The sequence below is a fragment of the Anguilla rostrata genome, chromosome 15, assembly GCF_018555375.3.
Source record: "Anguilla rostrata isolate EN2019 chromosome 15, ASM1855537v3, whole genome shotgun sequence".
Taxonomy (NCBI): domain Eukaryota; kingdom Metazoa; phylum Chordata; class Actinopteri; order Anguilliformes; family Anguillidae; genus Anguilla; species Anguilla rostrata.
The window spans coordinates 33,750,739-33,777,253 of record NC_057947.1 but is presented as its reverse complement, the minus strand read 5'-3'; the positions used below and the strand labels follow the sequence as shown (position 1 = coordinate 33,777,253).

Here is a 26,515-nt window from a genome sequence, read left to right as displayed (position 1 = left end):
TTTATTGGAACAGCACACCGTGTGCTGTTCTGACAGATTTAATTATCTCTCGCGCTGCAAGATGACCGAGAAAAAAAATATGGCGATGGCGGCAAAACGGACTCTCTCAACGCGCGAGCTGGCGTTCGGTCACAGCCGGTTACAGCTCGCTCTCACACCCCTCGTGCTGCCCAGCTCGCTCTCTGACATCTCACCCAAGTGGAAGTGGAATTTTACCACAGGAAATGTGCGCGGGCCGCAGTGCTTCACTCCGCCACAAGAGGCCGCTGTCTACTAATGCTCACTGAAACGGATGGGAGGAAGTTGAACTGTTTGATTTCCTGCTTTTGCATTTCAACGGCACAGGAAAGATACTCATTGTCGCAGTTTAAAATGCAGTTAAAGATTGACCTTTTAAAAGCCAACTTAAAATGGGAAAGCTTGAGAAATAGCTGCTCTGCACTCCCCCCTGCCAAATGTTTCAAATTTGCATTGCTTTTTTTCCAAGTAAAGATTTGACAGTTTACAGTTGTTTTTTTTTGTTAAATAAAAAAATGTGGTATCTACAATGACATTTTTTCATTATAATTTTGTTTTTGGCAAGCAAAGTGAAATAAAACTGTGTAATTATGCTTTAACTCAACAGCCGTTTTGTGATGTGCTGTAAATGACTTTGATACGTTTCCAAGCCAAATTATTTCAGGAAATGCCATTATCTACTTCCTGGAACACTTGTGTTTCTTATTTCTGCTTTCTTTTAGCTGTTCCAACCTCTGATAACATTGCGCGCTCTCTGGTCCACAGCAGTTTGTGGACCCAGCTGTAAGAAACCTGAGTACGAGCCTTCCTAAATCAAGCAGATGCAAGTGCCGACGATTGCGTAATATACAATAAAAACTAACCGTGAAAACCGATATACACAGATGCTGTAGTGCTCAGCATAACCCAGTCCTATTTCACGGAGAGTCTGTGGCCCTCAAGTAGTCATAGAGTGAATATATACATATATACAATGTGTGTGTGTGTGTGTGTGTGTTTGTGTATGGTTTGTACAGTGCGAGTATGCAGTGCGTGTGTGTGTGAGAGAGTGTGTGTGTGTGTGTGTGAATGTGTATGGTGTGTACAGTGTGAGTATGCAGTACGCGTGTGTGTGTATGGTGTGAACGGTGTGAGTATGCAGTGCGTGTGTGTGAGAGTGTGTGTGTGTGTGTGTGCACATGCGTGCGTGCATCCGCTACACTCTCTCGCTGAAGAAGCTAACTGACTCTCGGCTGCGATGCAAGTTAGGAGACTCCTGAAGGGATCACTGTGAGAGAAACAGCTGTGTCAGAGACATCCTGCCTCCTGGGTTGGAGCTGAGCAGTGATTTTAATGGCAGAGGGGAGGGAGATAAACACAGGAGGAGCATTGTGTGGAAACCTGCTTTGATCTCTTCCTGTTCCAGAACGTTCTGGGACCAGCCATGGGCCTGTCCAGTGACCGCTGTTCTGTGTGATCATCACGCATCAGTAGTTTGCGTAGCAATCTGCTTGTGTCAGTGTTGTGCATAATAATCAGTTTTCCTGTAAGATATATATAAATATTAATATAGCAATTGGTGTCGCCAGTTTTGTATGCAGTCAATAGTCTTTTAGTGCTGCGTAGCGACAGTGGTCTCTGTAGCGATCACAATGTCAGTGTTGCCTTCTCATGGTCAATCCCAGCATTGTGTGGAGGTGGCTGTGTCAGTGCTGCGTCTGGTTATTGGCGGAGTGCGTTGGTATCGTGTATAATGACTCCTGTGTGAAAGTGCGGACCGGTCGCCCTGTGTCCAGCGGTGACGTAATGCTCGTCAGGACTCGGTCGAATGGAGGGAAAGTGGAAGCAGCATCGTTCGCTCAGGAGTGAAGCGCCCCCCCTCCCTCTCTTTCTCTCCGGCCCAGGCTGATGTAACGTGCCGTATGACATCACAGCCGCCCGGTGCGATGTCACGGCCGCAGAACAGCGGCGCAGACACGGCGAGGGCGAGCGCTGCGGCAGAGCCTGAGCGGGATTGGCTGTTGACGCGTCCTCCCCGCCTCTCTCTCTCGCTCGGCGGTGAGGTCAGGCCGGCAGCGCCGCAGGGTGCCGTCCGTGAACGACCTCTGCAGCGTCAGCTGCGACCTTGGCCACGGAACACAGAGAGGGAGACGGCGGGCCGAGCCGGTCAGAGGCTCTCACCGGCGCTAAGCGGCTGACGCTGGGCACCAGCGGCCTCGTCCCGCATCCAAGCAAATGGGAAGTTCATATTTTCAGACGACACGCAGTACACAGTAAAATGGTCTCTTATCGTTCATAGAGACTTCAGTAAGCCAGCAGGGTCAAGGACAGTTATTTTTTGTAGCTACAAACTGACGTTCAGGTCGCTAGGCCACGGCTCTTTAATAGAGACGACCTGTTTATTTACGAAGAAGGGAGTAGTCACAGTCAGCGAGGCTGATTCGTGGCCTGGTTCTTTTCTCCTCTGGTCTCTTCGCAAGACATATTAGATGTGACGGCATTGTCATAGCAACTGGGGGAGGAAAGAAAATTCAGGAGAGTAAGCAATCACAAACTGAACTGTCATAATGACAAAGACCGTGTGAAACTGTGTCTGATCCTGCACCAAGATTGCGCTTTCATTTAAAAAAAGTAATGTGTATGCTTTATTGTTGTTTATGTAAATATGATGGTACTGTAAATTAACAGATTTAAATAACTGTACATATTATTTTAGCCTGGTCCTATGTGTGCTTAAAGGGGGTTGTAACTGCTATAAATCATAAATGGGGTGATGACAGACTGTTCATTTTGAAGTCCAATCACGATAAAATGCATGGCCTGATACTCTTTGCCCACTGCACTGTAGTTCTGATCAAGTGATGTCACAGTGGTTTCTGTTGCCAGGTGACAGAGAGTGACAGCGCTAAGACAGCCTCTGGACCAGCAAGTGGTGTCACAGTGGTTTCTGTTGCCAGGTGACAGAGAGTGACAGCGCTCATACATGCATGGAGTGTCTGGACCAGCCGGTGATGGGACCAGTAATGTGGTCCAGACTTGTGGCTCTGGAGATTCTGAAATCTGCGCAACCCCTTCACCTCTCCCCCCCCCACCCCCCGCCCCACCACGTACAGCAAAGCCTGACTGAGCCTGGACCCACCCATCTCCCGTCATGAATACTGCAGGAGCTGCTGTTGTTCAGAGTGAGACGGTGGCGCCTTGATGAGCGCGTTCCCTCCAGTGCCCGGCATTACTTACTCACGCAGCCCGCCTGGCGGACCCCGCTGAGTGCAGCCCATTAGGTCTCCCGCAGACCGGAGAATCTGCAGAGTCAGAGCGGTCCTGGACAGACCAGGGGGCGGGGAGGGGGAGGGGCAGGGGGCAGGGAGCAGGGGGGGGTCAGGGTTCACAACCCATGGCCGGAGGGCCATATTTTCAATTCTGGGCAGTTCCTTGCTGCAGTAAGGCAATACTGCATGCATTCTACTGAAACGTTTTTCGTGAATCCCCCTGTATGATGTGCCGGCTTACTTCCCACCTTGTGGGTGGAAAAATCCAGGGGTCGGAAAGTAAATGTCCTGCCATGTGTTTCTTCCACCCATGAACTCAGCCATTAATTTCACTAATTAGCTCTATCACCTGAATGAAGAACTGTGCTAACTAGCAAATCCAGCTGATTGGGAGGGTGGAAATAAATAAATACTGCAGAGAAGGTTTACTTCCTGAACCTGGATTTTCCACCTCTGGCACTGGGACCTATCAGGTTGCTGTATGCGTGGTATTCTGCGGAGTAAAAGTGTTTGCTTCCTGGTGATTGCCTACCACGGGGCATGCATGTTGTGGCTTGACTCTGCGGTGGGGAGAGGGGAGCTTCAGGCCTCTGCTTTAGCAAACAGAGTCACCACGTCACCCGTATACACCGAGGGACTGAGCTTTCACATAACTTTTGCGGTCCTAAATCTAGAAGTATTGAAGTACGCCGCACGTACGTTTCGATCGTACGTTGCATTCATGAACATCCGGCAGTTAAGAAGTTAAAAAAAATATTTACACATTCAGTAGGCAACAGGGTGCCGGATTCACCTCTTCTTTGTGGCGATAACGGGCCACTGAGTCAGTTTGCAGAAGTTTCGTTTCTGGTTTGGGTTAACTAGTGCCATGTGACAGTCAGAAGCAGCCTCCAACGCAGCTCGCCGCCAGCGTGGGAGGAGTTCTCCCCGCAGGCTCCGCTCTCGAGACGTTAACGGCCTTCCTTCCTGTATGAGCTCTCAGCAGCACATGGACCCCACTTCCTCATCCATTCATTATGCATGCCTATTGACCCGCCGCGCTCCATTATCACAGAAAACACACTGTCTGGACAGGGACGATTACTGTCTGAGACACCGGGACCATCTCTGCAGCGTAAGCGAGAGAGAGGGAGGGGGGAGAGAGAGAGAGAAAGAAAGAGAGAGAGAGAGAGAGAGAGAGAGACAAGGGAGAAGAGACTCAGTGATTCTAAGTTGCAGTATTTCAGGATGGCAGTGTGGCCCTTCAGTGTGACCCTTCAGTGTGACCCTGCAGTGTGGCCCTTCAGTGTGGCCCTGCAGTGTGACCCTGCAGGTATGTGGTGAGTGAAACGGATTGTGGCATACGGGGCCGCAGTACACGTTCATGCATTCATTCTGCTTCATGGTGTCACCCACATTGAGAGAAATGTCCACACCCAAAGGAAATTACAAAACAGATGATGAAAGCGGGGCATTGCTGTGTGTGTGTGTGTGTGTGAGAGAGAGAGTATGAGTGTGTGTGTGTGTGTGTGTGTGTGAGAGAGTGTAAGTGTGCGTGTGTGTGTGAGAGAGATAGTGTGTGTGTGTGTGTGTGTGTGTGTGAGAGAGATAGTGTGTGTGTGTGTGTGAGAGAGTGTAAGTGTGCGTGTGTGTGTGAGAGAGATAGTGTGTGTGTGTGTGTGTGTATGTATGTGAGTGTGTGTATGAGCGTGTGTGTGTGGGTATGAGAGCGAGTTTGTCTGTGTAGGCGTGTATGTACATGCATGTGTGAGTGTGTGTGTGTCTGTGTAAGCGTGTATGTACATGCATGTGTGTGTGTCTGTGTAAGCGTGTATGTACACGCATGCGTGAGTGTGTGTGTGTGTCTGTGTAAGCGTGTATGTACACGCATGTATGAGCGTGAGTGCATGTACTGAGGATCTCCATTTTTGCGTGCAGACAGTCTGAATACTCTCAATACAAACGAATCTGCCCCCCGGCCTGCAGCCTGTAGCCACCATGTTGCTACATCCGCTACACACACAGGCAGCGGCCTCCGTTTCCACCATTATAAGCACATCATTTCTATGGCACAGTTCTGCTCGAGTCCCATGCTAACCGCAGCCAGGCGGCGCAGGCCGCAGTTATTACAGCTGCGCAGCTGTAATAACTGCGCAGCCCTGGCTCCACTGTAACACACAATCCGAGCGGCGAGCCGACCCAAGGGCATGAGACCGCCGAACGAACGTCTCACCAGCACCGAAGGGGTTAAAAGTTCTCTGTTGGGTATAAAGCAACCTGCGGGGTGTGTCCAGGAGCAATTTACTACCATAATGGGCACAGCTAAATATGTGTGTACACCCATTCTTTAAACGACTACCCTTGCTGATTGTTCCCATTGTGACCGTCCTCATTCACCGTACCCGTTTCCCACAGGAGAAGATTATCAGTCTCGCACAGCGCTTTCGCTTACGCCCCACCTACCCCCCCCTACCCCCCCCCCCCGCCCCGCCCCCCCCCCCCCGCGCTCCACCACCGCGTGCCGTGCGGCCGGGAGCAGGCGGAATGCTCCGGAACTCCTCAGTGCGTTCTGAATTCTTACTGCTCAATAATGCTAACCTTAATGGTAACCATAGCCGCAATATTGATCAATGTGCAATATCCGCTGGCAAAAGAATTTAATAAAACAAAAAAAGAGCGCAACATAAGGTTTTGTAACCCCTGTACTGCATTCCAATGTTCGGAGAAATAAAGAGAACTCTATGTGAGAGCTGAGTGTACGTGCATGTGTGGAGCAGAAGCTTCCTAAAAGACTCGAATACAGAGCACTAACTCACTGGTAAATTAAGTTAAATGGGCCGATTTGGTAATGGCTTTGCTGATAACCTGATAGTTATACGTCTGTCATGTGAATATATGTAATCTGACAAGAGGTACTGTACAGTATATATAAATGAAAAAGAACCTGGCTGAACCTGTATGTTTGATACTATTTTGCTCAATGAGCCTCCACGAGGCCAGCCCACAGTTTGGCTTCTGAAATGCGAAATGAAAAAAAAAAAAAAGACAATTCAGATTTCCACGACCACGCCTTGAGGAATTGTGCTTAACTCACCACAGGAGCACCACATTCGTGTACATGTGCAAGGCATTGTGTCATTGTGTACAAGTGCACGCTTTTTTTTTTTTTGGTTGTTTTTTAAATGCTTTTTCCCCTTCCACTTTCTCTCCAGTTTGTACTGGCCAGCGGTATAGACCACACCCCCTGCTCAGCCGCCGCAATCTCTGCTGCCATCGTGGGAGAAAGCGGCAGGTGGACGTTCTCCTCTGAAGCACGCAATGTCGCCAGCCACTCCTCGTCACACGGCAGCCCGCGAGCTCGCGCAGATACGAGGAAGCCATTTTACACGCGGCGTTAGCGAGCAGCCCGACCACGAGCAACCGATCAGCTGGCTAGGGTCACTACAGAGCGAGGAGACACGGATCCCAGGCCACTCAATCAACCGCCAAATACACACCATCCTGCCAGGCTACAGGCTCCACCCACTATACACCACCCTGCCAGGCTACAGGCTCCGCCCACTATACGCCACCCTGCCAGGCTACAGGCTCCACCCACTATACAGTACTCTTTTCTAAAATAATCTGGCAAAGCAGTCAGATTGCTACAGTTTTAAACCTTTTGCTCACACCTTCGCGTTAATGAGATTGCGCAGCTAAAAGTATTACTTCCAGTTCTGACTAATTTACCAGGCCAGAGTTCAGAGGTCAGGGTTCATAACAGTCTCTCCCCACCACGCATTCTCTCCAACTGAATCTTCTCTCACGCAAGCGTGAAAGATGGGATTCTACTGATAGCCTCCTTCCTGGAGGCAGGGATATTCTGTCCTGTTTGGTGTTGTTATTGTGAAAGGGGGTCACAGTGAGTGATCTTCGCATGATCCCACATTCCCGCTCTCTCAGGCAGAAAAGACATTAATCAGGGCAGATAAACTAGATATAACAAGTATAATCAAGTCCAAGCTTCAAAGCTCAGGCTCAAGTCTCCTGTGTACCTGTCACAGAGGACGAAAGCCCAAAAGAAACAAAGCACTGCATTAAGTGTGTTGTGCAACAGAAATATTTAATCATATTATTTAAAATCATCAATTTAAACTTTAGTTGAACCATAACTGCCATAATGATTTTTTTTTGTGTGGATACATACTCAGAATTAGTGTCTGAATGAGTCTAAGGGAGAACTACCTCCTTTTATTTCCTGTTTAATTTCACAATGGAGAAGGAAAACTAGAGTCAACATAATGTTTGCATAATACTACACTGAGCGCTTCACTGACTGCTACACCAAGCGCTACACTGAGCGCTACACTGTACACTGAGAGCTATAGTGAGCGCTACACTGAGTGCTACATTGTACACTGTGCGCTATACTGAGCGCTACACTGTACACTGTGCACTATACTGAGCGCTACACTGAGCGCTACACTGTACACTGACAGCTATAGTGAGCGCTACACTGAGCGCTACACTGTACACTGACAGCTATAGTGAGCGCTACACTGAGCGCTACACTGTACACTGACAGCTATAGTGAGCACTACACTGAGAGCTACACTGTACACTGAGCGCTACACTGTACACTGTGCACTATACTGAGCGCTACACTGAGCGCTACATTGTACACTGTGCGCTATACTGAGCGCTACACTGAGCGCTACACTGAGCGCTACACTGTACACTGACAGCTATAGTGAGCGCTACACTGAGCGCTACACTGTACACTGACAGCTATAGTGAGCGCTACACTGAGCGCTACACTGTACACTGACAGCTATAGTGAGCGCTACACTGAGCGCTACACTGTACACTGACAGCTATAGTGAGCGCTACACTGAGAGCTACACTGTACACTAAGCGCTACACTGTACACTGTGCACTATACTGAGCGCTACACTGAGCGCTACATTGTACACTGTGCGCTATACTGAGCGCTACACTGTACACTGTGCACTATACTGAGCGCTACACTGAGTGCTACATTGTACACTGTGCGCTATACTGAGCGTTACACTGTGCGCTACACTGTACACTGAGTGCTATACTGAGCGCTACACTGAGCGCTACACTGTACACTGAGTGCTATACTGAGCGCTACAGTGAAAGCTATACTGAGCGCTACACTGTACACTGAGTGCTATACTGAGCGCTACAGTGAAAGCTATACTGAGCGCTACACTGTACACTGAGTGCTATACTGAGCGCTACAGTGAAAGCTATACTGAGCGCTACACTGTACACTGAGCGCTACATTAAGCGCTATACTGAGTTCTACATTGAGAGCTACACTGAGCGCTACACTGTACACTGAGTGCTACACTGTACACTGAGAGCTATACTGAGCGTTACACTGTACACTGTGCGCTACACTGAGCGCTACACTGTACACTGTGCGCTACACTGAGCGCTACACTGTACACTGAGAGCTATACTGAGCGCTACACTGTACACTGTGCGCTACACTGAGCGCTACACTGTACACTGAGAGCTATACTGTGCGCTACACTGAGCACTACACTGTACACTGAGTTCTACATTGAGAGCTACACTGAGCGCTACATTGAGCGCTATACTGAGTTCTACATTGAGAGCTACACTGAGTGCTACACTGTACACTGAGTGCTACACTGAGCGCTACATTGAGCGCTACACTGTACACTGAGAGCTACAGTGAGCGCTACACTGTACACTGAGTGCTACAGTGAGCGCTACACTGATCGCTACACTGTACATTGAGCGCTACACTGTACATGAGTGCTACACTGAGCGCTACACTGAGCGCTACACTGTACACTGTGAGCTACAGTGAGCGCTACACTGAGCGCTACACTGTACACTGAGAGCTACAGTGAGCGCTACACTGAGCGCTACACTGTACACTGAGAGCTACAGTGAGCGCTACACTGAGCGCTACACTGTACACTGAGCGCTATACTGTACACTGAGCGCTATACTGTGCTATACTGTGTGGCACAGTGGGTAAGGAACTGCGCTTGTAACCGAAAGGTCGCAGGTTCGAATCCCGGGTAAGGACACTGCCGTTGTACCCTTGAGCAAGGTACTTAACCTGCGTTGCTTCAGTATATATCCAGCTGTATAAATGGATACAATGTAAAGTGCTATGTAAAAAGTTGTGTAAGTCGCTCTGGATAAGAGCGTCTGCTAAATGCCTATAATGTAATGTAACTAAGCGCTACACCGAGCGCTACACTGAGTGTTTTGATGGCTCTGTAGAGGATGTGATCTTCTGCAAAGCAGCAATACAATTAGAACATGCAACAGGTTTTGTTAATGTGGAAGGTGTGGATTTATCCCAGAGGCAGCAACATCCTGTTACCTGTCTCACTTCCCTACTGAGAGCACACAGACATGCACACAGATGCACAGAAACACACACACACCCACGCACACACATACACACACACACACACCACACACAGATTTTTGTATATAGAGGTTTCACATGACAATGCATTCATCATCCAAAAAAGGAACTGAGCAGGTCAACCTAGATGCTAAATTACCCAGCGTGCATTGCACATCCCCAAGGAGGTCAGAGGTCATGGATGTGAAGTAGAGTTGAAGGCAGATTCAGATGGGTCAGCTTCCCAGAGCAGCTCCCAGGAGGAAACAGTGCAGTGCCAAGGGACGGAAACAGAGCAGAAAAACAGCCAGAGATCCAACCGTACAGAGCCCTGTGTTATTACACAGACGCATGCACACACGCACACACAAACACATGCGCGCACACACATACACACACAAGCAAACAAACACACGCGCGCACACACACACACACGCGCGCACACACACACAAGCACACAAACACACGCACACACAAGCACACAAAAACACACACACACAAGCACACAGAAACATGCACACACACACACAGACATACACACACAAGCACACGCACACAAGCACACAAAAACACGCACACACACACACACACACAAGCACACGCACACACAGACACCCACACACATGCACAAACATGCGGCAGTGTAGCATAGTGGGAAAGGAACTGGGCTTGTAACCGAAAGGTCATAGGTTTGATTCTTTGAGCAAGGTACTTAACCTGCATTAATTTAGTATATTTCCATCTGTATAAATGGATGCAACGTAAATGCTCTATATAAAGTTGTGTAAGTCGCTCTGGATAAGAGTGCCTGCCAAATGCCTGTAATGTAATGTAACACACACACACACACACACAGACGAGCACGGACCCGCGTGCACACACACACACACACACACACACACACACACACACACACACAGCACGTTCAGTATTTTTCGCAGGTGCTGCAGAGGGGGACGGGGAAGTCCCCAGGGAGACATTCTCTGAGTGTGGCCTAGCTCTACAGCCGACTGCTCTGAACATTACCCAGCAGCCCACTGCTCTGCACATTACCCAGCAGCCCACTGCTCTGCACATTACCCAGCAAAGCTCCAACTAAGCCACTGGGGGAGAAAAAGACAAACATTTCATTACTATCAGGCTTCGCATCCTAGCTGCACAAGACGATCTGTAAACCAGAGACTGCAGTGAGCAGCTTGCACAGACCCCAGCTATCTTGGTCTCATCTTGCCTTGCGGTGTGCAAGTAGCTGCTAGAACAGCACCCTCCCAGTTCATCTCACACCTCTCTCTCTGCCTCCATCGCCCCGAGTGTGGCCAGGTGGCAAAAATAAAACACATCAGTCAAATTTACACTACGATTATAGCTCAAATTATTCGCAAGACCCCCCCCCCCCCCCGACTCCAAATTATACCCCATGATGTATACATGTATGCATTATTATTATTGTAACATGCATATCTACTTTTTTTTTTTGGAGACCTGTTCTGTAAGGAATTTTTGGAGAGCTCCATTTTAGCTCCCAGCAGCCAGCAGTAAGAGGTCTCTGAGGAATGCCTCGGACATCGATGCGTAAGAACCTGTCTCAGCATGCAGGCTGAGCGCCTGTCAGCGGCTATAAGCTGTTTCTGCTCTCCTGTCTACTCCTCCATCTTGGGCTGCAGGATGGTGTGGGCATTCCATCTGGACACACATACACACACACACACACAGAGTCACGCACACTCAATCTCACACTTACACACACACAGACAGACTCACACACTCCGCCCACACACACACACACAAAAAAACACTCGATCTCACACTTAGACACACCGACACCACACACATGCACATACACTTACACACACACACACACACACACACATACACTCAGACATTCACACACGCACAACTCCCTCTCACACTCACGCACACACAATTATATAGAGATAAACTGAGAGACACAAAGAGAGAATAAGAGAGGGAGAGAGAAAGGCGGGTTTATATTTGCATATCATCACATTCGCTCAGTATTTTTCTCGATGAGGAATTAACTGAAACACCCAGTTTGGAGCGCTTCAGTCTCGTTTTTATTCAGGGCAAAAAATCAACTTCTGCCTGCGACCACTTCCTCACCGCAGTCTGACACGCCCCACCCCGGGGGAGCGCAGTTACACACACCTCACTCTCACACGCCGCGGCAGCGCTGCAGTCCCACAGCCTCATCGGGGCGGGGGCGGGGGCAGGGGGGGCGGGGGAGCCCAAACGCGAGGCGTGTGCACAGCGTGACACGGACCTGTCCCGTTTCTGCAATTCTGAGGGGCCAAAATGAGACAAGAAACACGTTGTCACCGCCCCCCCCCCCCAGTGCATCGCCCGCCGTCGTCCGCGGTGCAGCGAATGCAGCGTGTGGAAAATCCATACTGCAGAGAGCGGCACGCAGAGGGATGGTGAGCGACGTTCAGCCTATACTGGCAATGAGCCGTCTGACACGGTGAGTCATCAGCCGCTAAGTCACACAGCGGACAGCGGAAAGGGCTGGGTGGTGTGGGGGAGGGGGTGTGCGGGGGGATTCTGGCTCACAAGGCCCGGACAGCAAAGGAAGGTCCGACGAGCATCAACCCCACAGTAGATACGCTGTGTTGCCCTGAAGAAGCACTTGAACAAGCCACTGGCAAGCCTGACAAAAAAAAAAAAATCCCACAAACCACCTGACTGACATATTCATCAAGCGTGCTGATAACCAGCCTTCAGGTCTCCTTTGTGACATCACTTCACATCACGTCAACCCAAAGTTCCATTCGCTGTTCCAACCAATCGTATACCGCGCCCGACTCTGAGCACTGTGGTCTCCACTGTTTCCAAAGTCCGCTTGAAAATACAGGACGGGTTTGTAGGGGAATCGCTATACCTGATCTATATCGAATTTATCTGATCTTTAACAATGTCAAAAAAATTGTGAAGGAAAATGCTTCATGGAGATGACAGAAAACATATGTTTGCGGTTGCTGCACGATTTCAGCTACGGTGCAGCTAATAACACCTGTAGCTTCCTTTTCAAAATGGCAGCGCAGGGCTGTGTGACGCGTCAAAACCAAGGACCCTTTCGTCTAAAGCTGGAATGGACGAACCACAGCAGTCACAGATCTGTGAAGTGTATATATATATTTGTGTATATATGTGTATATATTTTTTTTAACAGGAGGCCCAAAGACGAGGCAGAGAAAGAGCATCTCAGATGAGGAAATCGGTTGAGTCAGCAACACTTGTACGAAAAGCTAAAAAAAAACAATGCGTCCTCCGTCAACTTTCACTCGCACGAAGACCACTGAGGGGCCGAGGCAGACAGACAGGACGCGATGTGACAAAAGGAGACCTGGGGGTTGGTTATCGGCACACTTCCTGTCCCGGTCTGACACACTTCCTGTCCCGGTCTGAGACAGCTCCGTGCTGCTCGTTGCTGCACCCCCCGGCTAAACCTGAAAAAGTTCGCAGATTGTGTTTCTGCAAAGTACGCGGCAATGTTACAAACGCTGACAAAACGCTGCGGTGACATTGTGAGAACGTTTCGTGTGTGTTAGCGCAGCCGGTGCTATTCATAGCTACACTGGCATACGACTCTGCAGAAAAAAGTGCTGTCCCTTAAAATCTACACACTTCCAGTGCACTGTTCCAAGGGTGCACAGAACCACAGACACATACAGACTACATCGCAGCAGTGCCTGCTGTTTTCAAATGAATAATATTTTAGGGATCAGGTACACCATACGCAGCAACAAGGATGGCAAAATCAGCTCGATAGCATCCACATTCACTCTGCTGAACAACGCTACAGCCTCTTGTTTTTGGCCTGATGGCTGTTGTCTGGCTCATAGCCTTCCATTACATAATTCTGCACAATTCAGCCAAAACAATTGGGAAACAAAATCCCCCGAATTATCCTTGTGGAAAGATTGCAGTACCGTAGGTGTTGTCAAGGATTTGATAATTTGACTAGGCTGCGTTCAGGGTTTGGGCCCTCCACAGATTGCAGTGAAGTATTGCATCAGCTTGGGTTTATGAAATGTGTCTCCTTTGTCTTAGGCTCTGTCTGTGTGCATTATGCCACTTAACATAAGCTCTGTTTGGCTGTGCTGTGCAATTAGCTAATTACCACCATTCATTTTGATCCGCAAGTGCGCAATTTATACGCGTCTTGTGCGCTGGGGAAACATTAACAACGACAATGAACCGCCGACTGTGTAGAAAGCATGAAACTAAAAAAAAAACGTAAAAATAAAACATTCCAAATTAGACAACAAAAAATAGCAGGAAACAGGGAGAAAAAAAAAAAAAGGCCTACAACAGCTCTGGTGTTGTTATTGCTCTTTCAACAAATAATAGCCTGGACTTCAAAAACAGCGCCTGTATCGCAGGCATTCACACTTCCTGCCCCTCATCCTGGGACGCCGCTCTGAGCCACACACAAACACACGGGCCGTTTCCCAGGATTCCAAGCGAAGTCCGAGGGTAATTCGGGCCCCTGAGAACCAGCAGGGGAACACGGCTGAACCGTCTGTCTCAGCGGCGGCGGCGACAGGAAGCCAGCCGTCCTCTACCAACCACCTTTTTAAAAAAAAAAAAAAACACGCAGACGGCTGGGGCCACTCGCGCGTGCGAACCTCAGACCAGCGGACAGGGCCCACGGAGCGCACTTGTCGAAATCGATAAGGGGAAAACCAAATCCGACGCGCGCGAATAATTTCACTTCGTTTCAAACCAGGCTGCTGTAGCGGTCTTTTTTTTTTGCCGCGAAACGCACGCAGCGACTCGATGCTCGTTTCTCGCGTCGATATCGCTTCACATTTACACAAGCGGAGCGAGAAAATCCCCACGGGGGGCGAAGCAAAGAAAACCCGGTTTGTGGGGGTCAGAGGGGCCTTATTGCAGGGATTAACCAGACTGAAACTCAAGAACAAAAGGACGCGGTGTAGGTGAGGCGGAGAAGGCGAGGTAGAAGAAAGAAAGAAAATAAATAAATAAAGCTTTTTTTCCCCCATCTCCTTTTTTGTGTAAGACAGCACTGATCTGGTAGCTAAGTGCCCTGTGCTGAAGAGCCCACCTTACAGCTCATGCACTTCTTTAGTCACGGAGCTGACCTGCTCACATTCTAGGCCGGTGAGATCACCGTGCCGGTTAATAATCACACAGGACCCGTCCCCCCAACCCCACCCCCCTGCCCCGACCCCCCCACCCCCCCCCGACCCCCCCCCCAACCCCACCCCCGACTGAGCACAAAGGCTGTGTTTGGCTGGTCTGCTCCAAGTTCACCGGCTGCAGACAGCCTACTGCTCTCGTCTAGCTGGCACGGAACTCTCTTTGACAAACTGTCTGCTGCCCTGTCCCACAATGCAGTTCGCTTGAGAGTTAAAAAAAAAAAAAAAACGGAATAATATAAATTATATGGAACAGGACAAACACCACCACCATAACATGATGTACTGTATATGCGCCGATTTAATTAAAAAAGCATAACGTGAATTGCTAGTATATTAAAAAGGAAGCGACAGAACTGTTCCACGTTAGCCGGTTCAAAGTCTCTGGGCTATTATGGTAGCGAATCGGATGTCTAACCACTCAATTTCCTGTATAAACCCCCCACCGGCTCTGCTCTGCCCTGCCCTGCTCTGCTGATGCCCTGCCAGCACTGTCTGTGTGCCTGCTGGTGCTCTGCAGCGTTTTGGCATTACAGAGCCAGCCTCAGATCACGTGCAACGGGACAGGAAACGTACCCACTCCCAGATAACGACACAGAAGAGAACGAGCACCTCCTTCATAATGTTAATATTTATACCGCAACATCTTTAATAACGTTTTTTTCACGCCTCCTATTTTATTCTGTCAGAGGTTAGAGATGTCTGAGGTGTCGACCTTCCCGCCCTCACCACCCCCATTCCCATCCTGAGGGGACAACCCCAAGGGAGCCCGCTTTTCCCAAATTACCCCCCACCCCCACCCCCCACCCACACCCCCCCCCCCAGTAACCACCCCCATTCCTCCCTCCTTTCCGAGCCTTGAGGCTACCTATCGCACCATGGCCGACGCCCACGCCCAGAGAGCTGTCGCTGTCTTTCCAACTGTCAAACGGACGCCAGTCTAGCCTGCTGCCTTCGTATTGGGAAGATACCAGCGCACGTTCCCAATGCTGTTAGCGTCAGGCTGCTGTGTGTTCAGACAGGCTCCCCAAATCTCGCGAATAAATCTGTCAGATTGCGATCGACGCTGCAGGGCTATCGCTACGCATCCTGCACCCCCCCCCCACTTTTTGAATCTTGGAAAGTGACCAGATTCACACTTGCACTGTTAAAACGTGCAGCGCACGTGCACAGAATGTACGGGACCGTCAATCTGCTCAGCTGTCAGCGGTAACGGTGTGTGTGTGTGTGTTTGCCCCACAGCCTGGCTTACAGGCCTTCATCACTCCTCCTGCCTCACAACCACGTTGGCAACCCTTAAAAACGCATGCGTACTGTATGTGTCTCTGCCTGTTATCTCTCCCTCTCTCTCTCTCTCTCTCTCTCTCTCACTCAATCACCCACTCCCTCTTTCTCTGTCTCTCCATCTGTCTCTCTCTCTCACTCCCCCCTCTCTCACTCACTCCCTCTTTCTGTCTGTCTCTCTCACTCCCTCTCTTTCTGTCTCTCTCTCTCACTCCCTCTCTTTCTGTCTCTCCGTCTCTCTCCCCCCCTCTCTCTGTCTCACTCACTCACTCTCACTCCCTCCCTGTCTCTCCATCTCTCTCTCTCCCTCTCGGTCTCTTCATCTCTCTGTCTCTCCCTCCCTCTCTCTCACTCCCTCTCTCTGTATCTCTCTCAGAGGGCGAGTGGGTTACTGGTGTTTTACTGAGATTTGGGGAAATGGTGAATTCCAACGCAGAAAAGAGCACATACTTTCACATCCTAATATGGTCAAGTACTGTCTCGCTCGCGCACACCCCACACACCCCTTGTGCTCCACAGTACACTTTACTGTGGAAGACACCTCCAGCCTCCTCCCCCCCTTTTATTTGGAACTGTGTGCTTTCTAAAAAAACTATGGAGCGGCCACACCACATATATTTATTCAAGCGTTACAACCCTCAGCAGTCATCGACTGTTAAGAAACTAACTGTTAAGTATAAAAATAATATCATTACACTGCGTGTCATTCTCAAACGGTTACACCAACTGCACTGAACGGGTCCAGATAACAGTTCCGACTGGTCAGTGATACAGGAGGTGGTGCGAGGTGTTGTCTGGGCTTCAGGGGGAAGGTTTAAAGTGCTATAGGGTCAGGAATGCAGCAGGTATAGCTCGCCCGGGTCATGTTGTAGAGGCAGAAACGCCGGGGGCTTTTCAAGACCAGACTTGATACGGGGCGAGATACCATCTAGTTTTTCGCAGGCAAACGGTAAGCACAAAGGTACTCTTCAGTGGTAGGAAAGTGGCGAGCATCGCTGGGCTGGACGGCCTGTTCTCACCGTTATGTAATGTTAATACTGCTATTATGCTAATGCGATGTTATGTTAATGTTATGTCATGTCATTATGTAGATTGCATGTGCTATTCAGGCAGGTATAGGGTGATGGTAATGATTTAGGGTGTAGTATGGGGACTGTGTGTGCAGTTGAGGCAGGTATAGGGTCATGTTAATGATTTAGGGTGTAGTATGGGATTGGTGGCAGTTGAGGCAGATAGGGTATGTTAATGATTAGGGTGTGGAAGTGGTGCAGTGGCAGTTAGGGTCATGTTAATGGTTTAGGTGTTATGGGGTTGTTGCATTGAGGCAGGTACAGGGTGATGCTAATGATTTAGGGTGTAGTATGGGGATTGCGTGTGCAGTTGAGGCAGGTATAGGGTGATGGTAATGATTTAGGGTGTAGTATGGGGATTGTGTGTGCAGTTGAGGCAGGTATAGGGTCATGTTAATGATTTAGGGTGTAGTATGGGGACTGTGTGTGCAGTTGAGGCAGGTATAGGGTTATCTTAATGCTATGGAAGCAGGAGTGTGATTTACTGTTGTACGGCATGACTGCCCAATTTCCCACCTGTAATTTAAGGGGAAAAGAACCAGCTCTGCCTGCAGCTGGAGGCTGTGAGCTAAGCCATTATTTCACCTGTGCCCTGGGATTCTGCAAACCAGTCGGGTGACTTTCCCTTCCTGTCCCAAGACCTGCTATTCCCACCCACAACAGAATGTACTGTAATGCCAGGCTATCGAATGAATCCTTTGAAATGCCCCAAGGGGCAGTCCTCTTTTTACATTGTTAACCACTCCTTGTCATCTGATACCTGTATAATGCATACCGCAAAACTTCTCATGTTGTATAATGTCTCATTTCCAATACGACCATTGAAAACTTTGATCGTACCCTATGCTGGACCTGATGATTAGTCTAAACCCTCTTAATCAAGACAGAACATCATACCATTACTTTAACAGCAAAATCAGTGTCAAAGTTAACAAATTACACATGTCACTTGTTCACGTCTACAGGACATATCCTATTGCAAGTGTCACTGGCTTCTAGCCAAACGCTAACTATGCTACAGACATTTAAGACTTAAATCAAAGGCTCTTGCTTGCTTCTGATGTGACAGAAATAGAAGCACACTTGTTGGTAAAAGACCAAGCCGTGTCAGCGGATTTGAACAATAACTACTTTTATAGAACCTGGCCAACAAAAACAGTACAAAGTGCATGCACAGGAATAAGTGGTCATGTGATCCGAGCAAAGCAAAACACATTTCTTTCTCAAGAATTTTACATCAATAAGATACCCTTTTTTACACCTCATAAGTCCATATTAAGTACTAAGTAAAGCTGCACATAAATATAGTAATGTACAGTAATATAGTGGTCAGATCACAGAACGCAGGTTACGTCCTTCACCTGACTACACAGTAGATGCGGTGCATTGGCCCTGAGAGGTCGTGCATTTTTGATCCAGCTTGAATATGGCTGTTCGTCCGAACTCTGACACAGTGAAATGTTACACATTAAAATGGATGTCCGTAGGCTGTTTTTTTTTTTTTCTTTTTTTTTTTTGCCAGCTCTGAATTGCGCAAGACAGCTTGGTCCCGGATGCTTTTCTTGGATGACACATGCAATGCAACGGTGGGACGGTACAAAGCCACAAGGCCTGTGGCTTAAACCACTCCTATCACTCCTAAACTTTCAGCCGTTATTTATTTTCAGCCATTTTTGAACTTTGTGGGTCTAATTGTTCACTGAAGTAAGAAACAGACTTGGACTTGAGCCATCGTGGAGCAGCTAGGGCTCTCGCATTAACATTTATTTGCAGCCCTGTTACTTCATCCAACACAATAGAGATGTCAGTAACGGGCACATTTGCGTGACAGGCTCTGTGTGGCAGGACATGACATGGTGGGGGGGAAAAAAATAAATTTCCCCAGTGCCCCTTCCTCCTCCCCCAGCGCAAAAAAAACCCCACAGAAATGCCCTCACCTCTTCTATCTGTCTGTCTGTCTCTCTCTCTCTCTCTTTCTCTCGCTCTCTCTCTCCCTTTCCCCATTCCAGATACAAAGGGTTGTATTGAGGAGAAATATCTGGCATTCATTCGCCAAGCGCGGCAGCTGTCGCAGGGTGTTTCCCCATTGGCCGATTGTCACCCTCGGCTTTTGTGTCTTCCAATCATATGGACAATGGCGGGATCGGCTTTCCCACCCTGGATATGCTAATGGGGGAGACGGGGTTGTGGGCAGGAGGTGGGTGGAGGGGGTGCAGTGGGTGGTTGTTTGGAGGAGGTGGACGGGGTGGGTCGGGGGGTGGGGGAGGAGGGGGGTTGGGTGGGTGTGGGGGTATTGGAAGAATGACTCCCCCTGCCCAGTCTCACTCACACAAAGAGCCGGGGCTGAAAACGTGTGTGATTCATGAATGCCACCCAGCCGCAAAACCCCTGGCAGCCACGCAGCAGTGCAGGCGAGTCATGGCGAACCTACACATGCGCTGGACGTGCTGAAGATCACTGCAGCTAGACATGCGCTGGACGTGCTGAAGATCACTGCAGCTACACATGCGACGGACGTGCTGAAGATCACTGCAGCTACACATGCGGTGGACGTGCTGAAGATCACTGCAGCTACACATGCGATGGACGTGCTGAAGATCACTGCAGCCAGCATGCGCTGGAGTGCTGAAGACCACTGCAGCTAGACATGCGACGGATGTGCTGAAGATCACTGCAGCTACACATGCGCTGGACGTGTTGAAGATCACTGCAGCTACACATGCAGTGGACGTGCTGAAGATCACTGCAGCTAGACATGGGATGGACGTGCTGAAGATCACTGCAGCTAGACATGCGCTGGACGTGCTGAAGACCACTGCAGCTAGACATGCGCTGGACGTGCTGAAGATCACTGCAGCTACACATGCGCTGGACGTGCTGAAGATCACTGCAGCTACACATGCGCTGGACGTGCTGAAGATCACTGCAGCTAGACATGCGCTGGACGTGCTGAAGATCACTGCAGCTACACATGCGATGGACGTGCTGAAGATCACTGCAGCTACACATGCGACGGACGTGCTGAAGATCACTGCAGCTAGACATGCGCTGGACGTGCTGAAGATCACTGCAGCTACACATGCGATGGACGTGCTGAAGATCACTGCAGCTAGACATGCGCTGGACGTGCTGAAGATCACTGCAGCTACACATGCGATGGACGTGCTGAAGATCACTGCAGCTAGACATGCGCTGGACGTGCTGAAGATCACTGCAGCTAGACATGCGATGGACGTGCTGAAGACCACTGCAGCTAGACATGCGCTGGACGTGCTGAAGATCACTGCAGCTACACATGCGATGGATGTGCTGAAGATCACTGCAGCTAGACATGCGATGGACGTGCTGAAGATCACTGCAGCTAGACATGCGATGGACGTGCTGAAGATCACTGCAGCTACACATGCAATGGACGTGCTGAAGATCACTGCAGCAACACATGCGATGGACGTGCTGAAGATCACATGCAATGGTTCCTATTTTTTATTTATTGTTTGTTCCTTCTGCAGCAGAGAGGCCTGCTTGTACAGAGGCTTCCTCCTTATCGAAAGATTCTTACCGTTCTACACTAATGCAAGTTCCCTTTAAGAGCCCCTCCCACAACTAAATGAGTCCTAGTGAAGGCACGACCTTCACACAGTGGTGATACAGTATGACTCAACAGTGGTACTGGCCTCTCCAAACACAGGGATAAGCTCAGCAAAGAGCTCTAATAACACAGGGATAAGAGCTCTCAGCACAGGGGTCTATTAACACAGGGATAAGAGCTCTCAGCACAGGTAAAGGATAAGAGCTCAGATCAACACAGGGAGATAAGGCTCCTAATTAACTCACACAGGGATAAGAGCTCTCAGCACAGGGCTCTAATAACACAGGGATAAGAGCTCTAATAACACAGGCATAAGAGCTCTCAGCACAGAGCTCTAATAACATAGGGATAAGAGCTCTCAGCACAGAGCTCTAATAACACAGGGATAAGAGCTCTAATAACACAGGGATAAGAGCTCTCAGCACAGGGCTCTAATAACACAGGGATAAGAATTCTCAGCATCAGAACAGAGCTCTAATAACACAGGGATAATAATTCTCAGCACAGAGCTCTAATAACACAGGGATAATAGTTCTCAGCACAGCGCAATAATAACACAGGGATAACAGCTCTCAGCACAGCGCAATAATAACACAGGGATAACAGCTCTCAGCACAGGGCACTAATAACACAGGGATAAGAGCTCTCAGCACAGGGCTCTAATAACACAGGGATAAAAGGGACTGGCTGTAGAACTGAATACTTCTCTTCAATTTCCAACCTGTCATTTATCTGCTTTACCATCACATGCTTTTACATTCTGAAGCTCCCACCCAGCTCATAGCTGCCAGTTCCGCAGAGCCCGGCTGAATACGACCACATTCATCCCAGCCATTTTTCACATCAATCAAACTGCAAAACGTGACTGCAATTTAACACACACTTCAGACCTTCAGAGACAAGAAAAAAATCTGCAGCCTCTGCTTCCATTTAATTATTTTTTTCCCCGTTGAAAAAAAAAAAGCAAAGCATAACCAAACAGAACTGTACTGTAACTAAAATTTGTACTGGAAAAGCGAACGCAGTTTTAGACAGGGATTCCAAGGCCGCGGAAGTGCGTGAACGTCAGCGAGGCTGTTCCACTGCGGAATGTGGACACGGTTGCGGAATGTTAATGATTAGTGTAGCCGGGCAGAGACGGGAGAGCAGCGGACCACATTACTGTTTGGGTTCCTAAACAAGTGCTTAAGCCCTGCTAAGACGTGAAAATTGCGTAACCACATACTTCGCTGGCCATTAAAAAAAAAAAAAAAAATCACATTCCTAAAAGGACAGCTTTTTACTTCGTTCTTTAAATATAAGTTTCTGTTGGTTTTAGAAAAGAAAATCTGTAAACACACAATTCACTGACTTGTGCATGGGAAACAGAACTGGTAAAATGTCAAGGTCCAAGTTTCATGGCAGTAATTCAATAACTGTGGAATGAAACAAATGTTTCAATTGTAACTGTTTACAGTAGCCTCTGACTGAAAATTACACATGCATGCAAGCGCGCGCGCAGACACACATACGTAAATGCACATATAAATAAACAATCAAAAGGAAGGGGGAATCCAGACAAAACCACAACTGAAAACTTCTGAACGAATACAGAGATAGAATTCTTATTAAAGAAAAGCTAGTTAACTCATTCAGCAGTTAATAATATTGATACCAGTAGTGATCTTTACAGACATGTGGAAACACTAGTTCAGCTTTTAACAACATCAATGAACCCATCCGTCAATCAATTCAAGAAACAAACAAGAAAGTGTTTGCTATAGCATATTACTGATGGTCTCCATTTTTCGCAGTTGCTCTGGATACGAACATCTTAAACTATAAGATTGTAAGGCCATGCAGCGCATAGATTCACCACTGTAAATCTTTTCTGTGCTAACCAGGAAATGTTCTCCGGGAAGGGGAAATAAAAATAAGAAAATACTGATCAACTTTCGAAAAAACAAAACAAAACAAAACAAAAAAAAAAAAAGAACTACTTTGTCTTGTCCCAGGAGAGTTGCCCGATTGCAGTGGAAGTGACATTTGCAGAACAGGCCCCAGAGACGACAGGACAAGTGCAGTGGTTTCTTACAGGCCGCATAACAGGGGACATCAGCCAGATGGCTGACTGTAGCAGTGAAGAGTCGAATGTGAAGAGTCGTGACCTCTGACCTTTCGGGTGTGGTTTCTGAGGGATATTACTGCCCTGTCCTCTGGAGGAGTGGACAGAAACAGAGGATCCTCACAGAGAACCACGGACTGCACGGCCAGCAGGAAGCACAGCCTGACCTTTCGCACGCAGGGTTTTTTACAGAACAGAAAACATAAAATAGTAAAAGCGAGAACGTTTCTAAATGAGGGGCCTTCTCTTCAAAACACCTCCCCCCCCCCGTAAACTGTGGAATATTCTTTTACTGATAAATGCAATACTTTTTTTTTTACATCTATTGTATTTGCTGAAACACAGGACACCAGTTCTTCTAGCATTTCTCAGTCTTTTGTATAGTTAATCAGTACAATAATATGTCAGCACACATATGGTAAATAAAGAGGTATAAAAAAAGCTCCACATCTCCTCCACCTAAAACGCATCCACACCACATCTGGGTTTAAGTGTAAGTTTAAGTCTCAACTGTAAACTAGTGCGAAACAGGATGTGCATTGCATTCAATCCCTGTCTGTTTACTCATCAGTACAGCAGCAGATAGGCTGATAATGCTGGAGGAGTACTCATCTCACACAGCTGATTGGCTGTTCAGGGCTGCTGGGTGAAATTTCTCAGTGCGGGAGTGGGGTGGGGGGGGGGTCGGCTGCTGGAGGGATGGGCTGGGGGGGGCCGCAAGGCTTTCAATACAGACTAAATCAACCTCATGCTTATATTTCTGTATGCAGAATGAAATACTGTTTGTTTACAGTGTTACACAAAAATAATGCACAAAACCCTCTATCCTTCAAAGGTTTCCTTGACGGTGTGTATGTTTGCACACATACAGTACACACCTGAGGCAAAACAGGGTAAATGTAAAATGTGTTAAATATTCATACCCTAAGCCAATGGTTTCTGGGAAGGCCCCCGCAGGCAGTCCATCATGAGCACGTCATCACTATGTGGGCAGGGGGGGGGGGGGGCTCCAAATTATATGAATTAGTGATGAACCCAAACACCTGGCATCTGTTGTCTTGGTGCCCTGGGGGGAGAGGTGGTCTAATGGGGTTAATCAGGTACACACACACACACGTACGTATGTACACTTATGCTCACACACGCACACATTGTCAGTCCATGTACGTATGAACTGTCGCACACACGCACGCACGCACACACACACACACACACACTCCCACATTTTCTCACTGTGTGTGCACCACATCCTGCCATCTTGGCAATCTACGAATGCCGTCATTCAGATCTTTAAATAACTAAAATCTTAGGTTTTTTTCCTAGTTTATTGACTCAGGCTCAGAAAAACCTTATCGAGGTGGAAACTAAACTCTTCTAAAAGGACTGGATGTACCGAGCCGGTATCACACAGGGTTTTTTTTCATCTTCGGCAGACATTTTACAAAACTGTAAAATCCTCCCTGAAGATATTTATGAAATGAAATACTATGAGACTGGGAACCTTCACTTGGAAACAGAGGCAGTATTCTTCAGACTTCCAGGAAAGCCGTGCCATGAATCTAATGTAAGCAAAGAGACGCTTACATCACTTCTGTCTCATTGCTTCTCTTGACATTTGAGTTGGTTTCAACTCAAAAAGAACCTCGAACCTGGGCATTGCTTTTAAATGCCATTCCTTTTGTTGTAATTTCTCTGCATCAATGCTAAACACTCTTATCACGAATCATTGCGCGCAGGGCTTCTTCAAGAATCATCCCAAAAGAACAATTTTTTGTCTGTGCGCACGGAAAAACGTGTCATAGCAACAACGTAGATCTGCCGCAGTTTTGAAAATACTGGGTTTTTTATTTCGTAGGTCTGAGACAAACAAGGAAGCTATTTGAACAATGCCATGCATTCAAAGGTCACGCTGCGTGTACCGTAAGGCGCAGTTCTCCTTTCTGTCTAGCCAGGGGTGTCTTCTGCATTGGGAAAGACACAGTGAACGTCTGTGCCGCGGCAGCACGCAGCATCTCGGACAGAAACACGTTATTTTCGAACAGAAGCCGGAACGCCGTCGGCTCGGTGCGCACAGACAAGCGGCAGGTTCATACACATCCTGGAATGCTGTCAAATGAGTAGCCCGTCACCGAGGAATTTTCCGGCTTCTGTTGCACACACACCTATGAATGGGCTCAGAGTCGCCGTGGAGTGCCACAGCGCAATCACACACGCTTCTCAGCTACTGTCGAAAATAAAAAAACTATTTGCGTTAAAGAAAAACGGAAGCGCAATTCCAAGACGCAACTTCTAAATTGTAGTTGCAGATTTAATGATTTAAAAAGCTTTCTAAATAAAGCCCTTGCTATTACACCGTTAAGAAAGTTGCACATTTCATTATTTAATATAACTAGTGTGGATATTGACTTCGGAGAGGCACGTGATCCACGCATTAAGATACAGTTGGGGTCATTGTGGATCACGCACTATATGGGAGAGGTTCCAGGAAACTCACCATCTGTTGAGTAACAAGGTGGTTTCTCTCAAAAGTCCAGATCCTCCGGAAAAGACGACACTAAATCCCGTAAGACTCGCCGGTTTTGGCTTTAGCGCGGAATGAGATTCTATCGCTCCGCTCCCAGTCAAATCTGGATTAGATGGGAGATTGATCCATGAGGCCTGCAGGCCAGCATTAAATCACAGTTATTGCTCCAGTCGTATTTTATTAAATCAGAACTGGCACGCGTTGTGCTAAGTACAGCAGGCTTGCCTTTGGATTAATGCAAATGCAAAACAAAGCACCTGGACATGGCACAACCGAGAGACAAGGGATAATTAAGGCCTCTTTTTATTACTTGTTCAAACTGCGGTTGATCTGGCTCCGATTCTCAAACTGAACCGCCGCTTACTGTTGCCATGACAAACTGACGCTCGCTGAGCAGGGGATTGTGTCCTAATGCAGCGATCAGAACTAAACCAATCCCGTCACAATTCTGTGATTACAATGGGAGCACCAAAACAAACTATTTTCCCAGGCAGAACAGCTTCGTGCTTGATTTAAGCAGTCGTATCTGAAATCTGATTGGACGACAACAGCTGTTTGACGGGAAGGAATGACAAAATGGCTCTCACTGTTGTTTTTCAAAGATGGGGTAATCCCCCTCCCTCTGCGATCTCCCACTCATCTTATCAGGCCAGTGAAGGAATGTAGAATGTTGTTGCCAAAACTTTTTTTTATTTTTAGGTCATTGTTCCATGAAGGGTAATATAAAACAGTTCTATGGCCCAAGTTCATGTGGTCTGGTTAGCACAGATTTGCTATGTATCAAAGACAAGGCATGGAAATCAAATGTGAACAATGCAATTGTCTCACATAATAAATATTAGTTAATTCTCATAACTAACCTCAAGCAGAGCAACTATCTGAGTTATCCTTCCATATTAATCTTACCTTCCGGAACCATCCACTGATCTTTCCCAACTCCTGTATCGTATGTTCCAAGCTCTCCACCATCTTATTTGCAAAATAATTTTCCTCATGTCAAGTTGACAAGATGTACACGGGTTCAGGTTCTCTAGAAAAAAGAAGAAGAGAAAATAAGTAGAGGGTTAGGACAAGAGGCAAACAGCAAACACTGTGCAACCATGACAACTAAGTGGGGTT

At 48.0% G+C, this 26,515-nt stretch overlaps 1 long non-coding RNA gene across 3 annotated transcripts; it reads right to left on the bottom strand.

Moving 5' to 3' along the window:
- On the bottom strand, positions 1-26,296 carry LOC135241369 (uncharacterized). 3 transcript variants are annotated; one of them, XR_010325978.1, is made up of 4 exons: positions 25,367-26,296; positions 23,796-23,938; positions 4,060-4,373; positions 1-2,509 (listed from the first exon to the last, which is right to left on the bottom strand). It is a non-coding gene; the product is annotated as an uncharacterized LOC135241369 (long non-coding RNA). The 3 variants fall into 3 exon arrangements; XR_010325979.1 differs by lacking the exon at positions 4,060-4,373 and having other exon boundaries at positions 25,367-25,935; XR_010325980.1 differs by lacking the exons at positions 1-2,509; positions 4,060-4,373 and adding an exon at positions 22,259-22,963.
- Between the last annotated feature and the right edge of the window lie 219 nt (positions 26,297-26,515).